The sequence below is a fragment of the Vulpes lagopus genome, chromosome 1 (assembly GCF_018345385.1).
Source record: "Vulpes lagopus strain Blue_001 chromosome 1, ASM1834538v1, whole genome shotgun sequence".
NCBI lineage: Eukaryota > Metazoa > Chordata > Mammalia > Carnivora > Canidae > Vulpes > Vulpes lagopus.
In genome coordinates this window covers 155,093,452-155,118,999 of record NC_054824.1, presented here as the reverse complement: position 1 = coordinate 155,118,999, position 25,548 = coordinate 155,093,452, and the positions used below count along the sequence as shown (strand labels likewise).

Sequence of the window (25,548 nt, the reverse complement as noted above, 5' to 3'; positions counted from 1 at the left end):
ATGAAAAGTGACAAGAATTCTTGCAAAAACTGGATGTATTAAAAAAGAAAAGAGAGAGAGAGAAAGAGAATAGGGCTCCTGGGTGGCTCAGTCTTAAGCGACTGCCTTTAGCTCACTCAGGTCATAATCCCAGGGTCCTGGGATTGAGTCCCACATCAGGCTCCCTGCTCAGTGGGGAGAGTCTGATCTTACCTCTGGCCCTCCCCACTGCTTGTGCTCTCTCTCTCTCTCTCTCTCTCCCAAATAAATAAAATATTATTTTAAAAAAGAATAACTTTACTAAAATTCATAGTTTATACACACAACTGAATAACAACAAATAAGAACCAAACTACTTTAACTCCCCAATCTTTTTGACAGCACAGTTGAATCTATAGAGAGGTAATCCTACTAATTACCAAATGTATCAACTATGTTAAAACTGACAGTAGTGGGTAAACTTTTGGTTTCTAAGGCAGAGTATGTAGCACCAAATACAGCAAATTCTTCAGAAAGCAGGGCCAATAAAACGGCAAGAATAGGTAACTTCTTATTTAAAATCAAGTCTGCCGGGCAGCCTGGTAGGTCCAGTTTAGCGCCGCCCCTCCAGCCCAGGGCTTGATCCTGGAGATCTGGGATCAAGTCCCATGTCAGGCTCCCTGCATGGAGTCTGCTTCTCCCTCTGCCTCTGCCTCTGCCTCTCTGTGTGTGTGTCTCTCGTGAATAAATAAATAAAATCTTTAAAATAAATAAATAAAATAAATAAAATAAAATCTGCCTCTTCAATATTGCCACATCTCCTATACAAATTTACCAGAAAAGGTATATTTTAGGCAATACTCAGAGCTAGAAGAACAAGAAAAAAAAATTAGGGAAAGGAATTATCTAAAATAGTCAAACTGAATAGTATTATTAGTTCTAATAGCCATATGGATTTTTGACAGCTCATTCTCTATCCAGGCACATTATTATAAAACTCCTTGAACTTTACCCAAAAGAGGAGGGGGAGCTACTAGGAGACAGAAGGAGACAGAAGCAACAGATTAACTGCAAAATACTACCTGCTAGAGATGACATCTCTAACAAATGAGGAAAAAGACGTGTAAGAACTTATATAAAGTATTTTTTAAAATCCTGCATAGAGGGCAGCCTGGGTGGCTCCACGGTTTAGCACCACCTTCAGTCCAGGGCATGATCCTGGGAGACCCAGGATCGAGTCCCAGAGTCCCCCGAGTCCCAGAGTCCCCCGTGGGGCTCCCTGCATGGGGCCTGCTTCTCCTCTGCCTATGTCTCTGCCTCTCTCTGTCTCTTATGAATAAATAAAATCTTAAAAAAAAAAAAAATCCTGCATAGAGTAATTCAGTGTGAACCAAAAGAAGTAAAAAAAAAAAAAAAAAAAAAGAAATATCAACCTTATCATTGTTTAGGTATGATAAGGAAAAGAAAATCTAGTTGGGGAAAAAAGAAATCACTTAATTTGCAGTCTATTGTCTTCAGAATAAATCAGGAGTTTGACCTACAGTTACTACCTTTGTTTTGTTTTGTTTTTTTACACAGAGATTAGTCATAAACAATGTGATCATGGTTCAGGCCCAATTATTTAAGAGAAGAAATACAAGAAAATTAAATAACTTATTTTTAACTATGACTCTTATAACTTTGTTAAGCCCAATAATTTATTTCACTGTGACATTTCAAAATCCCTAATTTTATTGTCCTAAGTACGTGAAGCTGTTAGGAGGGAGGAAGGCGGAAGAATTAGAGAAAATGGGCTGCAAGTTCAAATTCTTGTCTACACTACTCTTCTACACAGGCAAATGAGTAGATCGTAATATGGGTCATCCCAGCTTTTCCTATGGAAGTCCAGGAGAGCTCCCAGTTACTTCCCAACAAGGCCCACACTTCTCACAGGTATAATAGGGGAAGCAGAAACTACTAGACCAGAGAACAAGGAGAATCTAAGCTTTATTTTTAATTTTCATTATTTTTTTAAATTTTATTTTAAGTAAACCCTATCCCTCGCAATATGGGCCTGAACTCATGGCCCCAAGATCAAGAGTCGCCAGCTGTACAGACTGAGCCAGTGAGGCACCCCGAAAAAGCAACTATTTTAATGAAAAAGTCTACATTACATTTCTTTAAATTCATTTTTAAATGCCTGGTTTACAAATTTTGGATGACCTAATGCTTTCAAGAAAGATTCACTGCCCATTTCAATGTAGTTGGCTCCAATAAGGCAAAATTTGTGTGTGCAAATATAAGATCTTAAACCTTCACTAACAGCAGTGTTAAAAACCACAGGCTCAAATGGCATCACTTAAACCAAGTCACCAAGTCTGGGTTTAATACCTAATCTGATTGCAGTTTCAACCTCACCCAGAAATGTATTCATAACTGGTTAGTCAGGAATTTTCTGACCCCCACTGGTGAAGTAATGGGACACAAGGGTCCTCTCCACTCCCCAAAGGAAAATGATGTAGTCTGCATGATAAGACAACCTGTTCTTCCCCCCTAAGGAAAAGTGAACCTGCCTGGAACAATTCTTTTCTTTTGCTAATAATTTTCTCACCCTATCCTTCTTCCCATAAAAACTTTTTATTTTTGTATAACTCCTGAGAGCTCCCCTCTACTTACTACAGGGGATGCTACCTAATTCATGAACCCTTTAATAAAGCTAATTACATCTTCATATTTCCTTGGCTGAATTTTATTTTGTAACAGCAGTAAACAGCTCTCCCAGTGTTCAAACAGTGGAATCTCCCATGCTCCAAAGAGTGCAACAAAACTCTTAGCAGATTTTAGAAGTTTAGAATGAGTCCTCAATATGGTTTGATCTTCTGAAATCTTAATGAGTAGGGAATATACTTAATGAGCCAGATTAACACCTCCACCCCAAAATAAGGAGCCCCCCAAAGGGCCATATTTATTATTTTCACATTCTGCAGAATTAATGAAACAACTCACTAGAAAAAGCATTGATTATTGATGAATATATACAAAAATATAGAAAACACCCACAAATGGCAAACATACCTAACCTTAGCAAAAAGTCCACCCTGCAGGCAATCCTTTATTATAGCAAATATGTTCTGGAAAGGGCCAGGAAGCAAACACTTTAGTCATTATGAGCAATTACCTATGCCACTGTAGCACAAGTACAGTCATACATGATACACTGATGATACTAAACATATGGGTATGGTTGTGTCCCAATATAACTTTATTTATGGATACAGAAATGTTGATTTCATAGAATTTTCATGTCATAAAATATCATGCTTTTTATTTCTTCCAATTAAAAATGTAAAATTCATTCTTAGAGGCCCATTTGATGCCATTCCTGTGTTATTTCTATCAACATTTGCAGAAATAAAAATTTACAAATATCTATAAAAATATTTTTCTTAATATTTCTTTAATTTCTTTTCTCCATTCCCAGTTCCAAGCCTTCCACAGAAACTTTCTAAAGTCCTATTTCATCAGATTCCTTCCCTCCTTGCACATCCCTCTCCCCAGGGTACAGCTTGCCAGTCCCTTGGATGTTTTTAAATCAAAATCTACCCATGTCAGAAAAAAAGTCACTCATCACAATTTTTTTTATAAATCCTACTTCCTTGAACTACTGTAAAGCTCCAAATCTTTTCATGCTCAATCTTTCAATAAGTATAGATTTGGCCAATCTTATTATGCTCTGTCTCTTTCAGCCATCATTTAAGTCTGGTTCTATACAATGAGACCCCTGTGAGGTTGTGGCAGTTACGCTGCATTCTTAAGAAGGAAGGTTTTAGTCACAAATACATTTAACGTTTAAAATCTTGCCAGTAACTAACTGTTCAAATGGTGTCTCAAGAAAATGGGTGATCTACTAGTTTAAAATGCTTCTGTTTCCACTTTGCTGGTTAAGGATTCTTTTCTATTTTTAAAATTATTTATCACTTTTCTAATTACTATTATTATTGTTATAATAACATCATTACTAGGACATTTCATATATGTAAAAAACTTGCATCTCTTTAAATTTAAAGCTACAAAGTCCTAAAATGTTAAATTACTTAAATAACTGAACCATTGTAAGTAGGCATTAAACCCATCAGAGTGTAACATCTGAAATAAGTTAAAATCAATACTAAAACTTGGAAAGGTACAATCTTAAACTAGAAAGTGTCAAGAAATCATCCATTTCATAAGTGTCTCTTTACGTGTGGAAAGTGTGTAAATGTGTAGTCCCTGCTGCAGGGGCTCTTTCAGATTAGCATAAATATTCGGGCATTAGTGAAAAAGCCTTGTGCTAGCACAGAATTGTGTTTTTGAAAGGTGATGGTCAGGAGATGGAGCATTTAATAAGGAATGAGACTTCACTCTCCAACTCTCCCCATTCATAAATAACAAGTGTTTAAATGCACCTATATTAAAACAGTTCCCAGTGAATTCAGGATAACAGTAACAGCAAAAATGCCACAGTTCAGCAATCTGTGTTTGACTGTGAAGTGATTTCTCCTGAAGACAGATGCCACCCCAAGGAACAAAAGCAGAAAAACAATCCATCCTATGACCAGAGGCAAAAGCAAGAAAAGATTAGAACTGCAAGTCTCTCTCTCTCTCTCTCTCTCTCTCTCTCTCTCTCTCTCCCCTCTGAGACTCCCTGGCTACATCTTTACAACATCCTGCACAGACAACAGAAATGGTAATTTCCTACACAATACAAAGCAAGAAGCTCTTTGCCTTTTATTCTGCTGTCAAGTATATAAACCAAAGAATTTCTTGCAAACCACTGTACCCCCCCCCACCACCACCACCAAAAACAAGAAACCAAGGGATACAGTTCCTGAAAAGCAACATCCAGGGTCCATTAAAGGTCAAAACATTTCCTCTAGTAGTTAACACATTTAATTTTTTTTTTCAAGTGCACTAGCTAGGATTGAGTATTCTAAAAGAAATCCTTAGGACAAAAAAAAAAAAAAAAAAAAGAGGATGGGAGGATTACTTGTACTATGTATTTTTACTTGAATGCACGTGGGGAAAGAAACAAATACTAAAAACTTATTCATGAAATTTTCAAAATAAAACGGTACTACTGCCCCTACAAAGAAATTACTTTTTTAATGCTCTTTTTACTCCACTGAATGACTCCTATGATCCTAAAAAGACAGACACCCTAACTGCATGTTGTCACAAATTGCCCGCCATTAATTTAACATCAGCTAAAACATAAAACACATTGTCAGAAATTCTAACCTTGCTCTTCACTACACTGCAATTTTTAATTTAAAAATACAATAAAGGGAAACACTGCTCTTTTTTCCCCCCATCATCCTTCTCCCTCTTCTATCTCTTTTGGACAGTCCCCTGAACCCTACCACACAGCACTTATTATCCAATTTCTTCAAGAGAATAAAAATAAATCAAACCACGGTCCAAAACTCTAATCATCTTTGCAAGGAATTAAGTCCATTTCTAAAGATTTGCTAACTTGATGTTTTTCTCAATGATTAACAGTAGGCAAATATCTAGAATCATACACTATTTGCAAAAGCAACATTAAAACAACTTGACCATATAAGCCGGCTAAATTTCAAGTACGTATAACATAAAATTTCAATAATTTTCTCTGAAGTTTTAAGTTTGTTCTACATAGGCTATCTCTTTTGTTATTTCCTATTTAAAGCTTTCTATTAAAAAAAAATCTTATTTCTCAGCTCCATTCCAATGAAAAGTACCATTAAGACAACAAACCTACAGCTAAGCCATCTACATGACACTAAAGAGCAAACATCCAATAAGCAGGAGCAGATTAGCAAGAGTTTCTCATTATTACAAGAACTGTTCTCAGCAATTAAATTTATTCCCATTTGTATGTTTTGTTACATAGACAAAGAAAGCAGAAACTAACTCACCAATCTATAGGGAGTGTAAATCAAAGTTATTACCCTAAAAATACAGGATATTAAAAGGCACAGAGTGGAAGATAATAGCAGTAAAATCTTTGGTTCCTTCCACCTGCCCTGGATTCTTGGGTTGCAGCTTCTCTATCAGCTAATTTTCTCTCTGTGTGGAGTTTTACTTGGTGTGCATTGCTCTCCACTTCCATTTCTACCCCTGTCGTTCTTTAAAGGAGATAAAGCAACTGTATAAGAATGCTTAAAGACATCAAAGACCTAAAGCTTCACTGGTTGTGTGTGGCATAGGAGGAAGAGGAGGAAAACGTGAGGTAATGAGGATCTACTGTATTTACCTTATGTGCAGGGCATGTGGACAACAATAGAAACCATGTAGGGTGCACGTTTGGTCAAAAAAGAACATGGCAGCCTAATGGGAGGCCTTTGTTCTTCAAAAGGGTCTCCTTTCCCCCTTTTGTGTTTCACCTAATTCATGGCATCTGAGCTGCTCTTGAACTTGACAGACTGAGAGAAAGAGAGGGAGAAGAGCGGGGGAGTTGAACACACAAAGAGAAGAGAAAGGGGGGGACTTCAAAAGGAATTCATTTGAAAAAATTAGTTCTCTTGCCAGTTTTGATGAAGTTTTGGAACTTTAAAGGAATTAGAGAGTATCATTCAGGGTTGAAATTAATTTTTCCAGAGATTGTAATGAGAAATAACCTAGACAAATAAGGAACAAAATGAATTATGTCCTTATAACCAGTTACAATTTTTTTCTGCTATACCACAGTTCTTGAAATAATAGTAATAAAATACCTGATTTTCAACAATTACACAATTAGATAGCATTCTATACCCAGAACCAATAATTAAATAATTTTCCAGTTCAGGGGAATTACACTTGAGTAATAAACAGTGCCCAGGAACACTGCAAAAACACCAGCACCACCTGCAGGATAAATACAGATGAGCATTCTAGAACATTTCAAAGCCTAAGATTGATTGATTGATTGATTTTTAGAGATTTGTTTATGAGAGATAGCAAGATAGCACGAGTGGGGCGGGGAGCGGGGCAGAGGGCCAGGGAGAAGCAGGCTCCCTGCTAAGCAGGGAGCCCAATGTGGGGGTTCCAACCCAGGACCCTGAGATCATGACCTGAGCCAAAGGCAGCCCCTTAACTGACTGAGCCATCCCTGCCCTGACACTTTCACTTTAATGTCAAGACTTAAAAAACTTTTAAAAACGAGTGAGTAACTTTAAATAGAGAACAAAAATGTAGGAACCTTTGGCCAATTTAGGTATTCATGAATATAAATACAAGACTCAAAGATCCTTAGCTATGTTATGTATTAATACAAAAGGTTGCTTCAAAACAATAAAAGATCATGACTTTAAAATTGATTTATTTGGGGGCTCTGGGTGGCTCAGTCGGTTAGGCATCCAACTCTTAGTTTTGGTTCAGGTCATGGTCTTTTGGGGTTTTAGGATGGAGCCCCATGTTGGGCCTGCCCTCTCCTTCTGCTCCTCCTCTTGCTCTCTTTCTTCTCTCTCAAGTAAATAAATATTTTTTAAAAATAGGTTTATTTTTTTCTGATTGTAAAACACTACATTCATTATACAACAACCAAATAAGTCTGAAATACTGGAAGCTATTCTACACCTACTGTTAGATCTAGTATTTTTTCTTCCAGGTCTTTCTTCTATGTGTATCTTACATACATAATTTTGTATTGTATACCACACATACTAGTTTGGGACTGCTGTTTTTACACACTCCTACCTCGATTTAATATATTTTGTACCTCCTTTCATGTCAGGTATCATATCAAAATTTTCATATCAAAAATTTTGAGGGAGGGGATCCCTGGGTGGCTCAGCGGTTCAGCACCTGCCTTTGGCCCAGGGATGATCCTAGAGTCCCAGGATCAAGTCCCACATCGGGCTCCCAGCATGGAGCCTACTTCTCCCTCTGCCTGTGTCTCTGCCTCTATGTCTATCATGAATAAATAAATTTAAAAATCTCAAAAAATTGGGAGGGACACCTGGATGGCTCAGCAGTTGAGCATCCTCCTTCAGCTCAAGACATGATCCTGGGGTCCTGGGATCGAGTTCCACATCCAGCTCCCTGCATGAAGCCTGCTTCTCTCTCTGCCTCTCTCTCTGTGTCGCTCAAATCTTTAAAAAAATTTTTTGGTAGTATATAGTAGTAATCCACTGAAAGGACACACTAAGGATTAATGACCAATGTGCTATTACTATATATATGAGCTATTTCTATTTTTTCCCACTTTACTAACAAAGTTTTAAGAAATAGCACTATATATGTGTTCCTTTGCTCACTGGTCTAAATGATTCTATAAATTAACGGCTAGAGACAGAATTCCTAAGTGAAAGGGTACAAACATTTTTAAATTTAATAGTATAATCAAATTGCTGTCCAAAAGTTTTGTCAAGTTGTCTTCCCAATATTATGTAAGAATGTCTGTTTCCCATGATTCTAGACAACTATGTTTTTAGTATTTGACATTCTAATAAACACAGCTTTAGTTTTAAATCATTTTAGAGGGCAGCCCCGGTGGCGCAGCGGTTTGGCGCCGCCTGCAGCCTGGGGATTGATCCTGGAGACCCGGGATCGAGTCCTGCATCGGGCTCCGTGCATGGAGCCTGCTTGTGTCTCTGCCTCTCTGTCTCTCTCTCTGTGTTGCTCATGAACAAATAAATAAAATCTTTAAAAATAAAAAATAAACAAAAATAAAAAAAATCATTTTAGAACTTTCACACATAACTACTCTTCTTCAAAATGAGAATATATACATTTACTTCAATATTTACTGATGAAGATATTGTGTTAGAAGAAACATCACTTTTAAACTATGTTTAGAACCAATTATTTCTTTACGGTCATTTATCTCAATTTCATCTTACAATAAAATTAATACACAACCTCATTATTCATCAGAGTACAATCAGAAAGTACTGGATATTTCTAAACACTCAGAAAAAAATATGGTACCAATAAGGAGACTGAAAGAATTTCCCACAGGTCTCAAAAGCAACTATAAAAGAGGTAGGGTCACATAAACAAACAAATAACCTTTTTAAGGGAACTATTTTGAAGATGTAGCTTTTTTTTTTTTTTAAGAGAATCTTTTTTATCTATATTTTATTTATTTATTCATGAAAGACACAGAGAGAGGGAGGAGGCAGAGACACAGGCAGAGAGAGAAGCAGGCTCCATGCAGGGAGCCTGACGTGGGACTCGATCCTGAGACTCTAGGATCATGCCCTGGGCCAAAGGTAGGCGCTCAGCCCCTGAGCCACCCAGGGATCCCCGAAGATGTAGCTTTCAACTGGATTTAAGTACATGAGCATGCATGTGTGTCAGTTATACTAAATTTGTTTGAAAGTTAAGCACAGGGACGCCTGGGTGGCTCAGCGGTTTAATGCCTGCCTTTAGCCCAGGGCGTGATCCTGGAGTCCCGGGATTGAGTCCCATGTCGGGCTCCCTGCATGGAGCCTGCTTCTCTCTTTGCCTGTGTCTCTGCCTTTCTCTCTCTGTGTCTCTCATGAATAAATAACTAAAATCTTAAAAAAAAAAAAAAAAAGAAAGAAAGAAAGAAAGTAAGTAAGTTAAGCACAGCCATTCTAGTTGTACCAGCCTGTGGATGTAACAGAATAACTGTAAATTTGGCACTGAGAAAGCTTTAATCCCTGAGGCAGGGTTTCTCAACCTGGGCACTGCTAACATTCTGGACCAGATAATTGTGCTGGAGGGAGGAGGGCTGATCTGTGTACTGCAGGATGTTTAGCAACATACCTGGCCTCCAATGACTACTGCTGTGAATACCACACTACAGGTTATTACGACAAAAATGTCTCCACAGATTGCCACATAACCCCTAGGGGGCAAAATCATCCCCCTTTGAGAACCACCACTACTCCATGCTAACTAAAACAACTATCACATGCATCTCACTTCCGTAGGCATGATCTCACATGTTAAATTTTTAAAGTATGCAAATATGTTAAGCACTCGAAATATTTATCAAATTCTTATTAACCTTCATCACATCTACTGCCATCAGTGAATATGACAGCACCAAAGACACAGACTTAAAAAAAAAAAAATTCATCTGGTTACTAACATATTACTAGCTAACAATTAGGTTTCATTCAGTTTAACGGAAAGAATATTAAATTTGTTAAGGTAAAAACTTGAGTTATTTTAACTATTGTGAACTATCCTGTTGATTCTATATCCAAAACATATCTTGAATCCATCATTTCTCTGCATCTTGGACAACCTTCATCTCAGCCAACATCATCTCTCATACAAAGAGCCTTTTTAAATGTTCTCTCAGCTTCTACTCAGCTTTTACTTTTGACTCTTCCAACCCATTCTCCATTCATTCATTCATTCATCCATTCAACTAGTTTCATGGAAGTCTACTATGTGTCAGGCACTCCATGCACTAAGAAAACATTGGTGCATGAAATTCTCTTACAAAATCCTTTACCTAGGGAAACTTAAATTCTAATATAAAATATGTGAGAGAAAGGGACATCTGGGTGGCTCAGTGATTGAGCCATCTGCCTTTAGCCCATGGCATGATCCTGGAGTTCTGGGATTGAGTCCCACATTGGGCCCCCTGCATGGAGCCTGCTTCTCCCTCTGCCTGTGTCTCTGCCTCTCTCTTTCTGTGTCTCTCATGAATAAATAAATAAAATCTCTAAACAAAAAAATAAAATAAAATATATGAGAGGATAGTGTTTTGAAGAGAAGGTAGGGAAAGATGGGCAGGGATGGGGTCTGGCCAAGGATAGATTCACCAGTTATATAAAGACCTGAAGGTTAGGAAGTGAACCATGTAGATATTGGAGAAAGCATTGTAGGCAAAGGACAGCAAGTACAAAGGCCCTGAGTTGGGGGCATGCCTCTGCCTTTACATTGCACAAAATGTGAAACCACTAGAAGACTTGGAGCAGAGGCGAATCATGCTCTAATATTTTTTTTATTTTTATTTTTTTTTAAGATTTTATTTATTTATTCATGAGAGACCAAGAGAGACAAAGACATTGGCAGAGAGAGAAGCAGGCCCCATGCAGGGAGCCTGATATGAGACTCGATCCCGGGATTCCAAGATCATGCCCTGGGTTGAACGCAGACACTCAACCGCTGAGCCACCCAGGCGTCCCATGCTGTAATATTTTAAAGGAAAATACCGGTGACTATGTCAAGAATAGGCTGAAGGGCTACAAGGGTGGAAGCAGAGACCATTTAATTTATGAGATTTAGACCAGAGTGGGTTAGTGAAGATAAGAAATAGTTGGATTTTGGATGTATTATTAATCACAACTTAGTATTTTAAAACATACTAAGACAACTTAGTATTAAAACATAAATGGAGTTGTGCCACTCCTCAACTCAAACATCCTTCAACTGTCACCTTTTTCCCCACTGCACTTTATATAAAATGAAAAATCCTTAATATGGCCTAAACAGCTCTGCAAGATCTGGTCTCTGCCTAAGTCTCCAGCCTCATCTTACTTCTCAGTAATCAAAATACATTCTGGCCACACTGTCCTTTCAGGTTCTCTACTACTCCAAATTCTTTTCCATGGGGTGGAGCTTTGAGCATACTGTTCTCTCTGCCTGAAATGCCCTTCTCACTCTTGGCCTTTGCCTACATGATAGCTGGAGCTCCCACATTTCAATTCTCAGCTTATAAAATTCACTTCCTTTAAAAAAAAAAAAAAAAGATTTTATTTATTCATGAGAGACACACAGAGAGAGAAAGAGAGGCAGAGACAGGCAGAGGGAGAAGCAGGCTGCCCTCAGAGGGCCAGATCCAGGACTCGATCCCAGAAGTTGATCCCAGGACCCCGGGATCATGACCTGAACCAAAGGAAGACACTCAGCCACTGAGCCACCCAGGTGCCCCTGAATGCAAAAATTTAATTAGAATCCAAATGCACCAAGTACTTCTGCTTTTTCAGCCTTCTTGGAGCCTGTGGAGGCCTGCTGGGAACAGGGCTTCTAAAACAACAAACATGCCTAGAAGGCTGTGGTCGAAAGCCATTTTTGCTGGTGATAAGCGGGGTCTCCAGAACAAGAGGGAGCACACAGCTCTTAAAATTGAAGGTATTTATGCTTGAGATGAAACTGAATTCTATCTAGGCGAGAGATATGCTTATGTGTACAAAGCAAAGCACAACAACACAGTGACTCCTGGTGGTAAACCCAACAACCCCAGAATAATCTGGAGAAAAGCAACTAGTGATCATGGAAACAATGGGATGGTTAAATTCTGCTAAATTCTGAAGCAGCCTTCCTGCTAATGTCATTGGCCACAGAGTCCATGAGATGCTGTACCCCTCAAGCATCAAGTACTGAAAAGTAAAAAAATGTATAGATTTGTTCTCTTGTATTTTTGTTAAAACAAAATAAATGCAACAAGTACTTCTGACAGTGGGGAGGCCCCCAAAGAAATGCCAGTCATACAGAAAATTTTTAATTAGAATTCAACAGGTGAATAAGGCCTCAACTAGTTTTAAAAGGCAGTTGAAGAACACAAATATATTTTTTATTACTTATTAATTAATGAGGATTCTTAGCATTATTTTAATGACTAAATTAAGCATACATTTGTTTTAATTATATTTTGTATAGAAAACAAAAACTGATCCAACAATGGAAAATACTTTCATTTTCCCATTCATTCATTACTTCTAATGCAATCAGATTAATCTTCCAAACACATGGCTCAGATCATATTACTCAAAAAACTTCAGTGGCTCCCCACTGTCTACTGAATTAAGTCCAAACACCTTAGCCTGATATTTAAGACCCTACATAAATTGGCCCCAACTTATTTGCTTTTACCCCTATAGTCTGTCTAGCCAAATTGAACTACTTTTGCTCCAACAGAGCCAGCTTTTTCTGCCTCCACCAGACCTTGGTTCATATTGTTCCATCTTTCTGAAATGCAATTCTACCCTCCACTCCTAATCCACCTGTCAAAATCCTGCATTCCTGTTTCAGGACTCAGCTCACATGCTTCTAAGACCCACAGTCTCTCTCCAGCATCCTTAATACAAAATGACTTCTTCCTCTATAGACACCCAGAGCCCCAGCGCTTTGTAACTTACTACATTCTTATCTTAGATGACCTTTTCCTTGTAGGTTTGAGCTTCCTAATTAAATCACAAATAATTTCTAGCCCCTTCCTTTTGTGAAAGAAAGATGGATACTTATGTACACAAAATTAACAACTGTATTTACAATTTATAAACTGTTCTAAGAGCCTATTCCTTTTGAGGGCAAGAACTGTTTCTGATTCACCTTTTGTTTCTTGAAATTCTTTGAACAAAGCATGTATTTAAACAACTTTGTTGAATAAAACACAAAAATTTAAGTTGAACATAAAGTTGCCTTTTATCACTCAGATCTTATTCACTGAGCCACATTAAAAAAAGAACAGAGGTGCCTGGGTGGCTCAGTTGGTTAAACATCCAGTGCTTGATTTCAGTTCAGGTCATGATCTCAGAGTTGTGAGAGAGAGCTCCTGAGCATGGAGCCTGCTTGGGATTCTCTCTCTCCCTCTCCTTCTGGTTTTGCCCCCACTCCCTTTCTGTAAAAACACACATACACACAATTAAGCAACTGTACTGCAGTTGGCTACTGTGCTAAGAGAACACATGATTACAAATAACTATAAAATACCATCCCTGTCCTAAGAAGCTTATTAATAATATTGTTAGGAACATATGACAATTTCCACAGCAATCAGAAAAATAATAAAAGTACTATCAAACAATTAAATTCTAAACTATGAATTTCAAAAGAGCTGATATAAATAACAAGTGCTATGAAAGTCAAGAATGCAGAGGCCACAGCTGGCAAGGCTTTGATGAAGAATGCTTCTGAGAGTCATAGCTGGAAGAGGCAAGAGTATCCAAAACAATGTGTTCCCAGGTTGCTCCAATAGCCATATCCTCCTCCTAGATCTTGGTTTAAAAAAATAACAATAACCCATGTAGAGCACCGGGTCTCTGACCTATAAATGTACATGCTCACTGACCTCATTCACTGCACACAGAGAAGTCCTCTACTAGCACTCAGATATAAAACTCAGAAATTTCAGGGATGCCTGGGTAGCTCAGCGGTTGGGCGCCTGCCTTTGGTTCTGGTCATGATCCCAGGATCCAGGACTGAGTCCCGCATCGGGTTCCCTCTGCCTGTGTTTCTCATGAATAAATAAATAAATAAATCTTAAAAATAAAATAAAATAAAAATAAAGTCCAGAAATTTGAAAACACAATATTTTCCAAAAGACAAAATCATTTTCTACATTTTCATTACATGCAATGTGAAGGGAGAGAAGGAAATTGCAAAGATGACCATTTTAGGAAGCCAAATAAATTTTAAAAACAAATTACAATAAATCTTCATGGCCCTGCCTGCCTCATTCTAATAATTACCTCCTTAAACATCCGTAATCGGACAAACTTTCTCCTTGAGATATAGTTAAATCTACGGTTCAAATGTTTCAGATTAGAAAAGTAACTTATAAACTCATTCAAATGAAGGAGAGCAGAGCCTAATGGTTAAAACTGAGACCCTCAGGCCAGCTGGGTTGGGTTCATAATCCCCGCTACCCAGGCTTCCTCTGTGCCTCAGTTTATTCATCTCTAAAATGAGAACAAAATCAGCTAACTCATAGTATGGTTATGAGGACCAAATGAACTAAAATTCATTAAAGCACTAAGAATAGAAATCTAGCACACACTAAGCAACAAAGACATATCTATTATTATTATCCAAAGGAATTAAGGACCCTATCTCAGTCAGGACTACTTAGGCAATAACACATTAGAGCAGTGACTCTTTATCCATGGTGGATATGTTCCACCACCTCCACCGGGTGCCTGAAACCTCCAATAGTATAGAATCCCTGTATATACTAGTTTTTTCTTCACATACATACATACATGCATAACTATGATTAAGTTTAATTTAAAAATTAGGCACAAAATATAAAATAAAAATTAGGCACAGTAAAAGATTAACAATAATAATAAAAAAGAGCAGTTGTAACAATACAGTGCAATAAAAGTTTTGAGAATGTACCCTCTCAAAATATCTTATTGTGCTATACTCACCCTTCTTGTGATGATGCGAGGTGATAAAATACCTACATGATGAGATGAAGTGAGGGAATAACGTACGCATGTGACATAGCACTAGGCTACTACTGACCTTCTGACGAGTGTCAGGAGGATCAGCTGATTCTGGACCACGGCTGGCTGTAGGTAACTGAAACCATGGAAAGCAAAACCACAGATGATGGGGGATTACTGTAGGAAACTAAAAGTATCAGCTTCAAAAGTGAAAAGTAGGCATTTCTATTGTGTAGCGGCCTGGGCAGGCTGCCCCAGAAGATGCCCCTTTGGCATAAAGATGATTTCAAGTTAAAAGTAATAAAAACCCAGAGTAAGCAGGAAGGCTCTCTGCCTTCTCCCTAACTGCCTAGATTTACACTGAAAAAGAGAGCCTGTAACAAGGAGCAAGCAGTGTATTAACAGAGCCCCCCTTTACTCAAGTAATCATTTGCATAACAGAACAGTCTTGTTTTTCCAAACAAATCCATTTATTTTTTTGCTAATGAGTTTTCTCCCTTATGAGTGCTCAGGCCCCTCCCCTTTTTCCTTAGCTCCTAGAAGCTTCCTGTGGCTTTACAGTCTTCAGAATTTCATGTCTGAATGGATGCCCCATACATACATCTATTAAATTTGATTTTCTCCTGTTAATCTGTCTCATGTCAATTTGATTCTGCGTCCAGCTGGAAGGACTACAGGGCAGAGGAAGGTCTTCCTCCCTGACACTATATAAAAAAATTCACATTAAAGGAAATGCAGAACCTATGTACACATAGAAACTCCATGTATGACAGAGCTGACATTGCTTAAAAGCAGATGGAAAAAAACAATTCAACAAATTGCCTTGGAAGAACTGCAAATCCATATATATGTCCTGACCTCACACCATACACAAAAATAAATTCAAAGCTGATTTATGACCAAAATGTGAAAAAACAAACTTCTTAACTTCCAGAAAATATAAGATTTTGAAATTGGAAAAGGAAAGAAATATTTCTTTAATAAGGCATAAAAAATACAAACCATGAAAGGCTTAAAATCCAACAGTATTAAAATAATTTTTTTTCTAAGATTTTTTTTTTATTTATTCATGAGAGACACAGAAAAAGAGGCAGAGACAGGAGAAGCAGACTCCATGCAAGGAGCCTGATGTGGAACTCGATCCCAGGAATCCGGGATCAGGCCCTGAGCCAAAGGCAGATGCTCAACCGCTGAGCCACCCAGGCGTCCCTCAACAGTATTAAAATTAAAAACTTTAAAAATAATAATAATAAAATTAAATTAAATTAAAAACTTTTTAAATCAAGAGTTCATTTAAGTAATGGAAAGACAGGGGAGCCAGGGGGGCAGTCAGTTAAGCTTCTGACCCTGGTTTTCAGCAGAGGTTATGATCTCAGGGTCCTGGGATCAACGGCACCCTCCTTCTGGCTCTGTGCTTTTGCCAAGCCTGCTTGTCCCTCTCGCTCCCCCTGTTCCTCTCCTCCCCTTGGTCTCCTTCTCCCTCAAATAAAGTCTTCTTTTAAAAAAATGCAAAGACAAAAAAAATGCAAAGACAAATCACAGACTGGGAAAGGGTATTATAACACATAAAACCAATAAAGGATTAGAATCCAAAAAATTGCCTACAAATCAAGGAAAGATAAAACAATCCAGTTAAAAATGGTAAGATAGGGACCCCTGGGTGGCTCAGCAGTTGAGCGTCTGCCTTTGACTCAGGGCATGATCCCGGAGTCCTGGGATCGAGTTCACATCGGGCTCCCCACATGGAGCCTGCTTCTCCCTCTGCCTAGGTCTCTGCCTCTCTCTGTGTCTCTCATGAATAAATAAATAAAATCTTAAAAAAAAAAAAAGACTACTTAAAAAAATGGGTAAGATATATTAACTGGCAATTCACAAAAGAAACACAATGGTCAATAAGGGTATGAAAAGGTGCTTACCTCAATAATAAAGAAAATACAAAACCTTCTAAGAGATACCATTTCACACCCATTGAGGGCTGGCAAAAAACGAAAACTTCTTCACAAAGATGTGCATCAATGAGAACTACACTACTTAGTAGGATTGTAAATTGATCCAGTCACTCTGGCAATATGTAGTCAAGCTAAAAATGAGCATACAATTTCACTTCCAGTTTATGTAAGTACATACATATTTTGCACATGCATTCTCTCTCTCACACACACACCTTAATGAAACTCTTGCAGTGCATGTATCCAAGGAGATGCACACAACATTATCCACAGTAGCCTTGCTTATAAGTGCCAAGAATTAGAAACAGTAGAAATGTGCATTAATGTGTATTAATAAAAGAACGTGCCAGTTCCTAGCCTCAGCCTCCAGGCCTTGCACACTTCCTCTTGCTCTCCTGTGACCTTGCTCAGTCAATGTTGGGCTAACCTCCTACAGGATAAAATATGTGAAGCAGAGAACAAGTTGTCTCCACCAAAGCATTCTGACCTACCAAAACTTCAGCCAACCCAGCTGGCCATAGATATACATGAACAAGCCTACCCATGATAAGTGAGTCACCTAGCTGACCCAAGTCTCTTGAGCAATAATGAATGGTTGTTATTTTAAGTCAGTAAATTTGTGGATTTGTTACAAAGTGATAGATAACTGATATGTAAAAGGATTAAAGTGATACATATTAATATGAAATGAATTTGAAAAATAGTTATGCATAAAAAGTTGCACAAAAATATGTTATCATATCTACACATGTTTTAAAAGCCTTGTTCAGAGTTATACTACATATTTATGAAAAATGATGGTTACCTGAAGGTTTGGAAAAGATGACACTGGGGAGAGGTACACAGGGGCCTCAAAGCTTCCCAGGGAGAACCTCCCTAACCACCCTACCTAAAATTGCAATCCTCCCAAAACACCTTGCCCTATATTCCTTTCCCTGTTTTATTTTCCTACTTAGCATTTAACACTAGCTAGTTTCATAAAAGCAGGGATTTGTATTGTGTTTGTCACTGCTTCCCTAGCTCCCACAATAATGATTGGCAGAAATTCTAATTTAAGGCTCCCAGGTAACTGTAACATGCACCCTGGATGGAGAATCACCACCTTGGTAATATTAAGTACCATGGTAGCAGTTAAGGACAGGAGTTGGCAAACTACAGACTGCATGCAAAATTTGGCCGGCTGCCTGGTTTGTATGGTCCACAAGTTAAAAATAGTTTTTACAGAAGAACATTTCAATTGATTTGATGATAGGGAACACTAACTTTGAACTCCAGTTAAGTGAAATGTTACCCCCCCCCCAATAATTCTATTATTCTCATTAATAGATCTGTATTACAAAAATTTTTAACCAATTACAGTATTTCGAATTTCAGTAACTAAAAATGCATGGAGGGATCCCTGGGTGGCGCAGCGGTTTAGCGCCTGCCTTTGGCCCAGGGCGCGATCCTGGGGACCCGGGATCGAATCCCATGTCGGGCTCCCGGTGCATGGAGCCTGCTTCTCCCTCTGCCTGTGTCTCTGCCCCTCTCTCTCTCTCTCTCTCTCTCTCTCTCTCTCTGTGTGTGTGTGTGTGTGTGTGTGTGTGACTATCATAAATAAATAAAAATTTTAAAAAAATAAAAAATGCATGGAATTTGTTCCCTCTCTTGTTATAGAAGTACTCACATCCAAAAAAAAAAAAATCTACATCATATTTTCGAAATGTCTCAAGAGCTTAAAATATTTACCACCTGGCTCTTTACAGAAAAAGTCTGTCAGCCTCTAAGAGCAACAGCCATGCTGTATCCTGTGTAAATTTAAGCAAGTTCTTAAACTCCTCATGCTTTAATTTTCTTAACTGTTATCTGAAAGAGTTATTAGAAATAATCATAACAGTCAAAATATACAGAACACACCTGACATTAGGAAAGGCTAAATACAGGATATTATTACTAGTGAGGAAGGAAAAAAGTAAACAAAGAGATTAATGCAATTATACAATGATTTGCAATTTATGGTAATTGCTATGAAGGAAATAAAGGATAGAAGTAGATAATAACCAGGATGACAAAAAGTACCTAATGATCACATTCAGAAAAGGAAGAAAAGGGATGCCTGGGTGGCTCCGAGGTTGAACATCTGCCTTTGGTTCAGGGTGTGATTCCAGGGTCTGAAGATGGAGTCCTGCAATGGGCACGCTGCAGGAAGCCCACTTCTCCCTCTCTCTCTCTGTATCCCTCATGAATAAATAAAAATAAAATCTTAAAAAAAAAGAGAGAGAGAGAGAAAAGAAAATGAAGAAAATGTGATGGGGAGGAATTGCTGATTCTTGTCCCCTTAAGTCATTGCCCCCAAAAGATGGAGATGTACCCACACCATGAGAAATAACAAAAAATGAGGTAAATTTTATCTGTGGTCACTTCTGAAGTTACAACACAACCAGAGGCAGTAGAGCATACTGGTTAAAAGTGGGGCTAAGAATCAGTGTGCCTAGGTTCAAATCTCAGTTCTAATATTTATAGCTTAGCTTTGAAACCTTGGGCAAGTTATTTAACTTAAATTTCAAGATTTCTCTGCTGTAAAATGACGGTTTAAAACACCATCTGCATCCTAAGACTCCTGTGCATTAAACAAAATAATACAGTTAAGCAAAGTGCTGGCACAACATCAGTGATAAATAAATGATGGTATTATTACAACTAGTTGCCAAAGTCTTATCTAAACAGATCCCTTAGTATTTCCTACAAAGCCAGTCATTTATAGTCCATATTTTCCATTTTCTCTAAAACTCTTCTTCCTCAGTGTTTAATAACTAATACCTTTACTTTACTTCTCAGCAAATTTCTTTAGATTTCAAGCTACTATATTCTTAGCCCTGTATATTTCCAACACTTCCAACTGAAAATCAATATTGGGGCTCATAAGAAATATATTTTCCTAGGGGAAAGAATTATAGTAACTGACACTGAACCAAACTGCCATCTACTTCTCATCATTTGGACATAGGTATATATCATGTTATTGTAATGTTCTTCCTCGTTTTTATTTTCCATAGAACAAATAAAACAGAGCCAATGCCTCAAAAGGGGTTGTTTTTAAGTTATCTTTCTCATGCTCATATGAGCATTTGCTGGTTTTTCTGCTTAAATCAAGGAAAAAGTAGTGCCAATGTCAGATTTTAAAGTGAGAGACCATTTGATGCCCAAAATGAGACATGATTCCTCAGCACTACCTATTCTTGTACAAAACAATAAATGGCTCCCTGCAGGACACAGTCTACAGCTCACCTACCCAACTTAATAACAATCTTATCACCAAAAGTACCTTGAGCAATAGATAGCATCAAGAAGTGGCTCTGTTATAAATTTAGGAACAAAATTAAAGGTCCTAGGGAGACATTTTCCACAAGCACATCCAGACAGTGAAAAGGCACTGCTACATTCAAACAGGATTTTACTGCTTTATAAGTATCTCTCTCCCCGAAGCAACTCAAAATTATGACTGCCTCAAAACAAAGATTTGTGTAACTATAACCAGAGTACCCAGACCCTAATATATCAATAGATATACACTAAGGCTCTTCAGAGCAGGAAAGTCTTTGTACTGCTATATTCCAAAGAGTTTTTCAAATACCATCACCAAAAGAAAAAAAAAATCACGTCTCCCTTTATCCACAGGCAGCTGATCAAAAGACTAACCTTTTTTTAAACACCTCTGTTAGCATAAGTAAGATAATATGGTATAAAAATCACTGAGTTGGAAGTCCCAGATCTGAATTCTAGGCTCAGCTCTTACTTGTCAAGTCACCTAACCTCAGTTGTTTCCAACTTAGGAACTCAAGGTTATTTGGTGTGTGAATATGCTTACCAATTCCTCAGCTACAAATTCACCTTACTCCCACCATTTATTCTTCTGTCTCAAAAACAACAACAAATCATCGTTTCTCTATCAGTTAAGGATCCTATTAATTCTAAGGCATAAGAAACCTAATACACACAGCTAAGTAAAAAAAAAAAAAAAGGCGAAGGAGGAGGTGGGGGTGATGCAAGTAACTGGAATTGCCAGAAGTAGAACATATTACCGACCCTCAAACAGTATCTTCAAGACCTGATTTCTCTCTCTCTCTCTCTCTCTCTCACTCTCTCTCTCTCTCTCTCCTTCTCCCTCTCCCACCCCTCCTAATTCCCTTCAACATGTCTCTCTTATTTGGACTTTAATCTTGGGTGTCACATGGTACCCAGCTAACTGCAGTCACTCTTGCCTTTCATCAGCCTGGGTTTAGGTTCCATAGTTTCCCCCCAAAACAGAAGCTGTCAGGATCCCTGGGTGGCTCAGCAGTTTAGCGCCTGCCTTCAGCCCAGGGTGTGATCCTGGAGTCCCAGGATGAAGTCCCACACTGGGCTCCCTGCATGAAGCCTGCTTCTCCTTCTGCCTGTGTCTCTGCCTTTCTCTTTCCCTCTCTCTCTCTCTCTCTCTCTCTCTGTCTGTCTCTCATGAATAAATAAAATCTAAAAACAAAAACAAACAGAAACTGTGGTTGGCTTCACTTGAGAAACTGTCCATCTGAACCGATCGCTTGCCTAGGGGTACACAGTCCTAAATGCCAGAGCAGAGTGAGAACCACCTATCAGGGCAGGGACTGCAAGTGGACAGGAGTAAGACTCTCCACACAAAACAGATGTTCCTTTTTTATCCCCCCTAGTTGCATCGTAAAAGCAGGGAACAAATAGGAAAAAATGAAATAATACAACAAAGACATCAAAATTTCCTTCAGCCAGTATTTTCTATTCTTTTCCTCACTGAGACAAACAAAACTAGCACCAAGTTAAAACTAAAAAAATCTAAGGGGAACTTTTTTTCTTTAAAATTAAAAAAAAAATCCTTATATAGGGGGCACCGGGTGACTCAGTCAGTTAACTATCAGCTCCTGAGTTCAGTTCAGGTCAGGATCTTAGGGTCCTAGGACCTAGGCCAGCATCAGGCTCCATTCTTGCCCCCTCCTTCTGCTTCTCCCCCCTCGCTTATGTTCAGGCACACTCTCTGTCTCTCTCTAAAATAAATAAAATCTAAAAAAGAAAAAATTCTTAATATTGTTGCAAGTTTCACTCCTGGGGAAAAAAAAAACCTAGAAAAATAAAGGATGAAACATTTTAGTGGGGAAACAAATGACACCTGTTGTACAAAAGAGTAAATTCTCAAAGGCTAAAAGTTTTGTCTCTGACCCTCAAATACAAACTCTTTGGCTGATGAGAGATAAAAACATAATTCAAACCATTAAAAGTAAATACTGTAGGCTTCCCTTTTGAAGTGAAACTCTTGGCCTCATAAGTGAACTTGTCCCTCGATGATCAAGTTTGTCCAAGTTTCAGACATATTTCATTAGCAAACTCATCATAACGGGCTCTTTGGGCCAGCTCATTTAAAAATATGCATTGTAATGAACACTGTACTGCAATAAAACAAGGCCATTTTTTAAAACCCAAAGGCCCAATTAGATTATGTAAATTTGAATTAAATGTATACCTAAATCAGTCAATACCCAAAGCTCCTGGCAAAATGCCAGGCAGCAGTCTTTGGCATAGGAAGTATTAGAAATGCCATCCTAGAGGGATACATGCTTTTTCCCCCCTACTGTCAACATGCATCAGATTGAAAGCTATAAACTTGTCATCCATGTTAACTTGACGCTGGTGTGAGCAAGAAACTATCAAGTACAGTTACACTTTGAAAGAATTTTTTTAACCTTTCTTACTGCCCAGAAATACTATTCATTTGGCCATTTGTGGTTCAATTATGAACATTCTTGGGTGTGGAGTTTGCAAAAAGTAAAAAACCAAATCTAATAAAAGCTGTAACTTAACTATGCAATTATACAGAATACAGATAATTATCTGATTTGTGCTCTCAGATGATCAACAATGGAGTTTATTATGGTGCTAGTTCCCCTTCGTGGTGAGAAAAAATTAACACCGAAAACGGATTTGAGGATCTTGGGTCCCCCCACAAAATTTCCTATTAGCAATTCCTGCATGAGCTTCTTCAACATGGAAAACCATACAGGAATTAAGTTTGGCTAGAACTCTGGAAAAGCCCACTTGAATTCCTCAAGTCTTTCAGGGAGGAATTGGTGGGGACTGCTGTTCTGTAGGGATATTCTATAAAGAAACTGCAAACATCTGTGCTTCTCCTCATTTGCAAAGACATAACACATGAAACCTGAACTACTGGTTCTAAATATAGTCTCTCCAGAGGTCTGTTCAGATAATCCTAATAGCAAATAGAATGGCCTTCATTTGTAGAAGCATATAAAGCGATTTTGTTATGACATAAAATATAAGAAAACTTGGAGAAAACTGCCAACCCTTAGAAAAGAAATGTGTTTGACTTAAATAATCCATATATCAAGGAACAGGAAAAGCTTAATATTATGTCATATCAATTTTCTCATAATTGTGACAAAATACAGGAAATTATTTTACATTATACATCATGAAGCCTGTCACACCATATATTCAGTGATGACAAAAATGGTATGGAGTCTTCACTCACTTTGCAAAGCCTACTATGTCAAGCAGGAAATACTCAATAGTCAGAACAACAAGCTCATGCTGTCAAACCAGGAGAATTTCTAAGAAGTATGATCTTTTAATGGAAAAATGCTATTTTCCTAGTACCTGATACGGAGAGAAGATGAAAGAAAATTAAAATGAAAATTTCCCACTAACATTAATTGAAACTCTTTCTCTAATCTCTATTTCTCTCCATACTCTGGGAAATATTGGTAAATATTGGCCCTAATTTTTCTGAGGTACAAATGAATTCAAGATTAGTTTTAAAGCTAAAAACCTCATAGTCTGCTCATGAGATTTTAATACCTTTCTCTTTCTCACACACATAAATCTCACTATTATTACCTGAAACTATTGTTGGTTAAATCTTTACTGATCTCTTGAGGAACACAATTCTGAAACTACTAAAATAACACATTAATTTATTTTTATAGAATCCTAGCAAAATAGACTGTGTATGTGTACACATTTTTTATCTAATCTAAACATAAGTAGGAAAGGTAACAAATTTTGAAGAAATAAAATAACTTACAATAAAAAGACAGGATGTTAAGATACATATTTTAAAATAATGCTCTAGTACACAAGAAAATTGAAGTATGTAATATATTCCAGGCATTTAGGTTTCCTCTGTCTAGAAACCATTTTTTAGACTCTATTTGATCCATTCTGTTGACTTTTTTTAGAAAGGCAGCTTTGGGGGTAGAGGGTAGCATGGGGAGTGGCACTTCCAGAGTCCACTTAAAGTATAGTTATGCCAAAGCTCATAGAAAACCAACAAACTTTGTTTGTTGCTTATATACATCAATGTTTAGCCCCAAAGTAGTATCCTTTCAGGGAGAGGCTAACAACAATAAACTAATTCTCTCAAACATAAGATTACATTTTTCCCTCTGATGTTCTTGTGGTGACATCCTCAAAAATAAAAGTACTATTAAGCATCATTTTCCATTTTTACTAAAATTTAAACATCATAATTCAAATTCTGGTAAGAACCTACAAATAAAAGCAACAAAAAGAAAACAATATTTCCTAAGCTATGATTACAGCTTTCTGTCTACCTGACCCAGGTGAATATTCCCCAAAATCATCAGCATAATTCAAACACTCTGAGCTCAAGATGAGTGTCCATCCACATCTTCATCTCATATCCTTTCTCTTCTTTGACTTCTGGAAAGAAAATGCCAGAACAGATTGTCCAGAATGACAGATAAGGTCAAAACACTGCTAACATGAGAAATTATGCTAGGAAACATACCAAAAATAAGACACGCACAAGAATCTGATCATACAAATAATGTTCCTTTTCACTGAAGCCTTTGCATTATTCTATCCAAACAAAAATAAAATGTCAATTACAAAGGTAAACACATCCCCATTAATGAAACGAGTATCTACCATTTAACAGCTAGCAAGGGACAGAGATAAATAAAAAGCATTTTGCAAATTCTGCATTCATTCTTTCATGGCTCATCAGTGTTCACTGCTGTACACATAAGGCCCCTCCTCACCAGAGGGAATCAGTAGCCTCCACTTAATAACTGTTCCTTCAGTCACTCACATCAATGGCCAGATCCTGAACTCTTCTTCCTCTAATATCTTAAACTCTCTCAATCCAACCCTACTCCTGGATCTGTCACTCCCTCAACCCCATGAAAGACCGACTACTCTCCAACTCATCCAGTAAGTCAGGCAGACCTCCTGCCCCCACCTCTTTCCCCTGAGACCATTAATAACTCCTTTCTTCATTTCTATCTCAATTCCACGGAGACCACAGGGTCCATTAATACTTTCTTGTCAATATTTTCTACTCCTTGGCTTCCTTGTCCTTCTGCTATATATCCCAACAAAGCCCAGTCCTCGCAGATTCCATCTGACTGCCTTCTCCACTCATATACCTTGGACTTCCAAGCACTATTAGCAAAATTAAAAATAGAAGGCACAGTCCTGCAGGCTGGTCCTCCACACTCCAGCAAGTGTCCTGATGAATCTCTCTTTAGAACCCAGATTTTAAT

The 25,548-nt window shown here is 37.9% G+C and overlaps 1 protein-coding gene and 1 pseudogene across 2 annotated transcripts in view; one reads left to right on the top strand and one right to left on the bottom strand.

Moving 5' to 3' along the window:
- Positions 1-25,548, bottom strand: part of POU2F1 (POU class 2 homeobox 1) — a 185,993-nt gene that overhangs the window by 132,362 nt on the left and 28,083 nt on the right. The gene's annotated exons all lie outside the window — the stretch shown is intronic.
- On the top strand, positions 11,807-12,416 carry LOC121489159 (annotated as a pseudogene).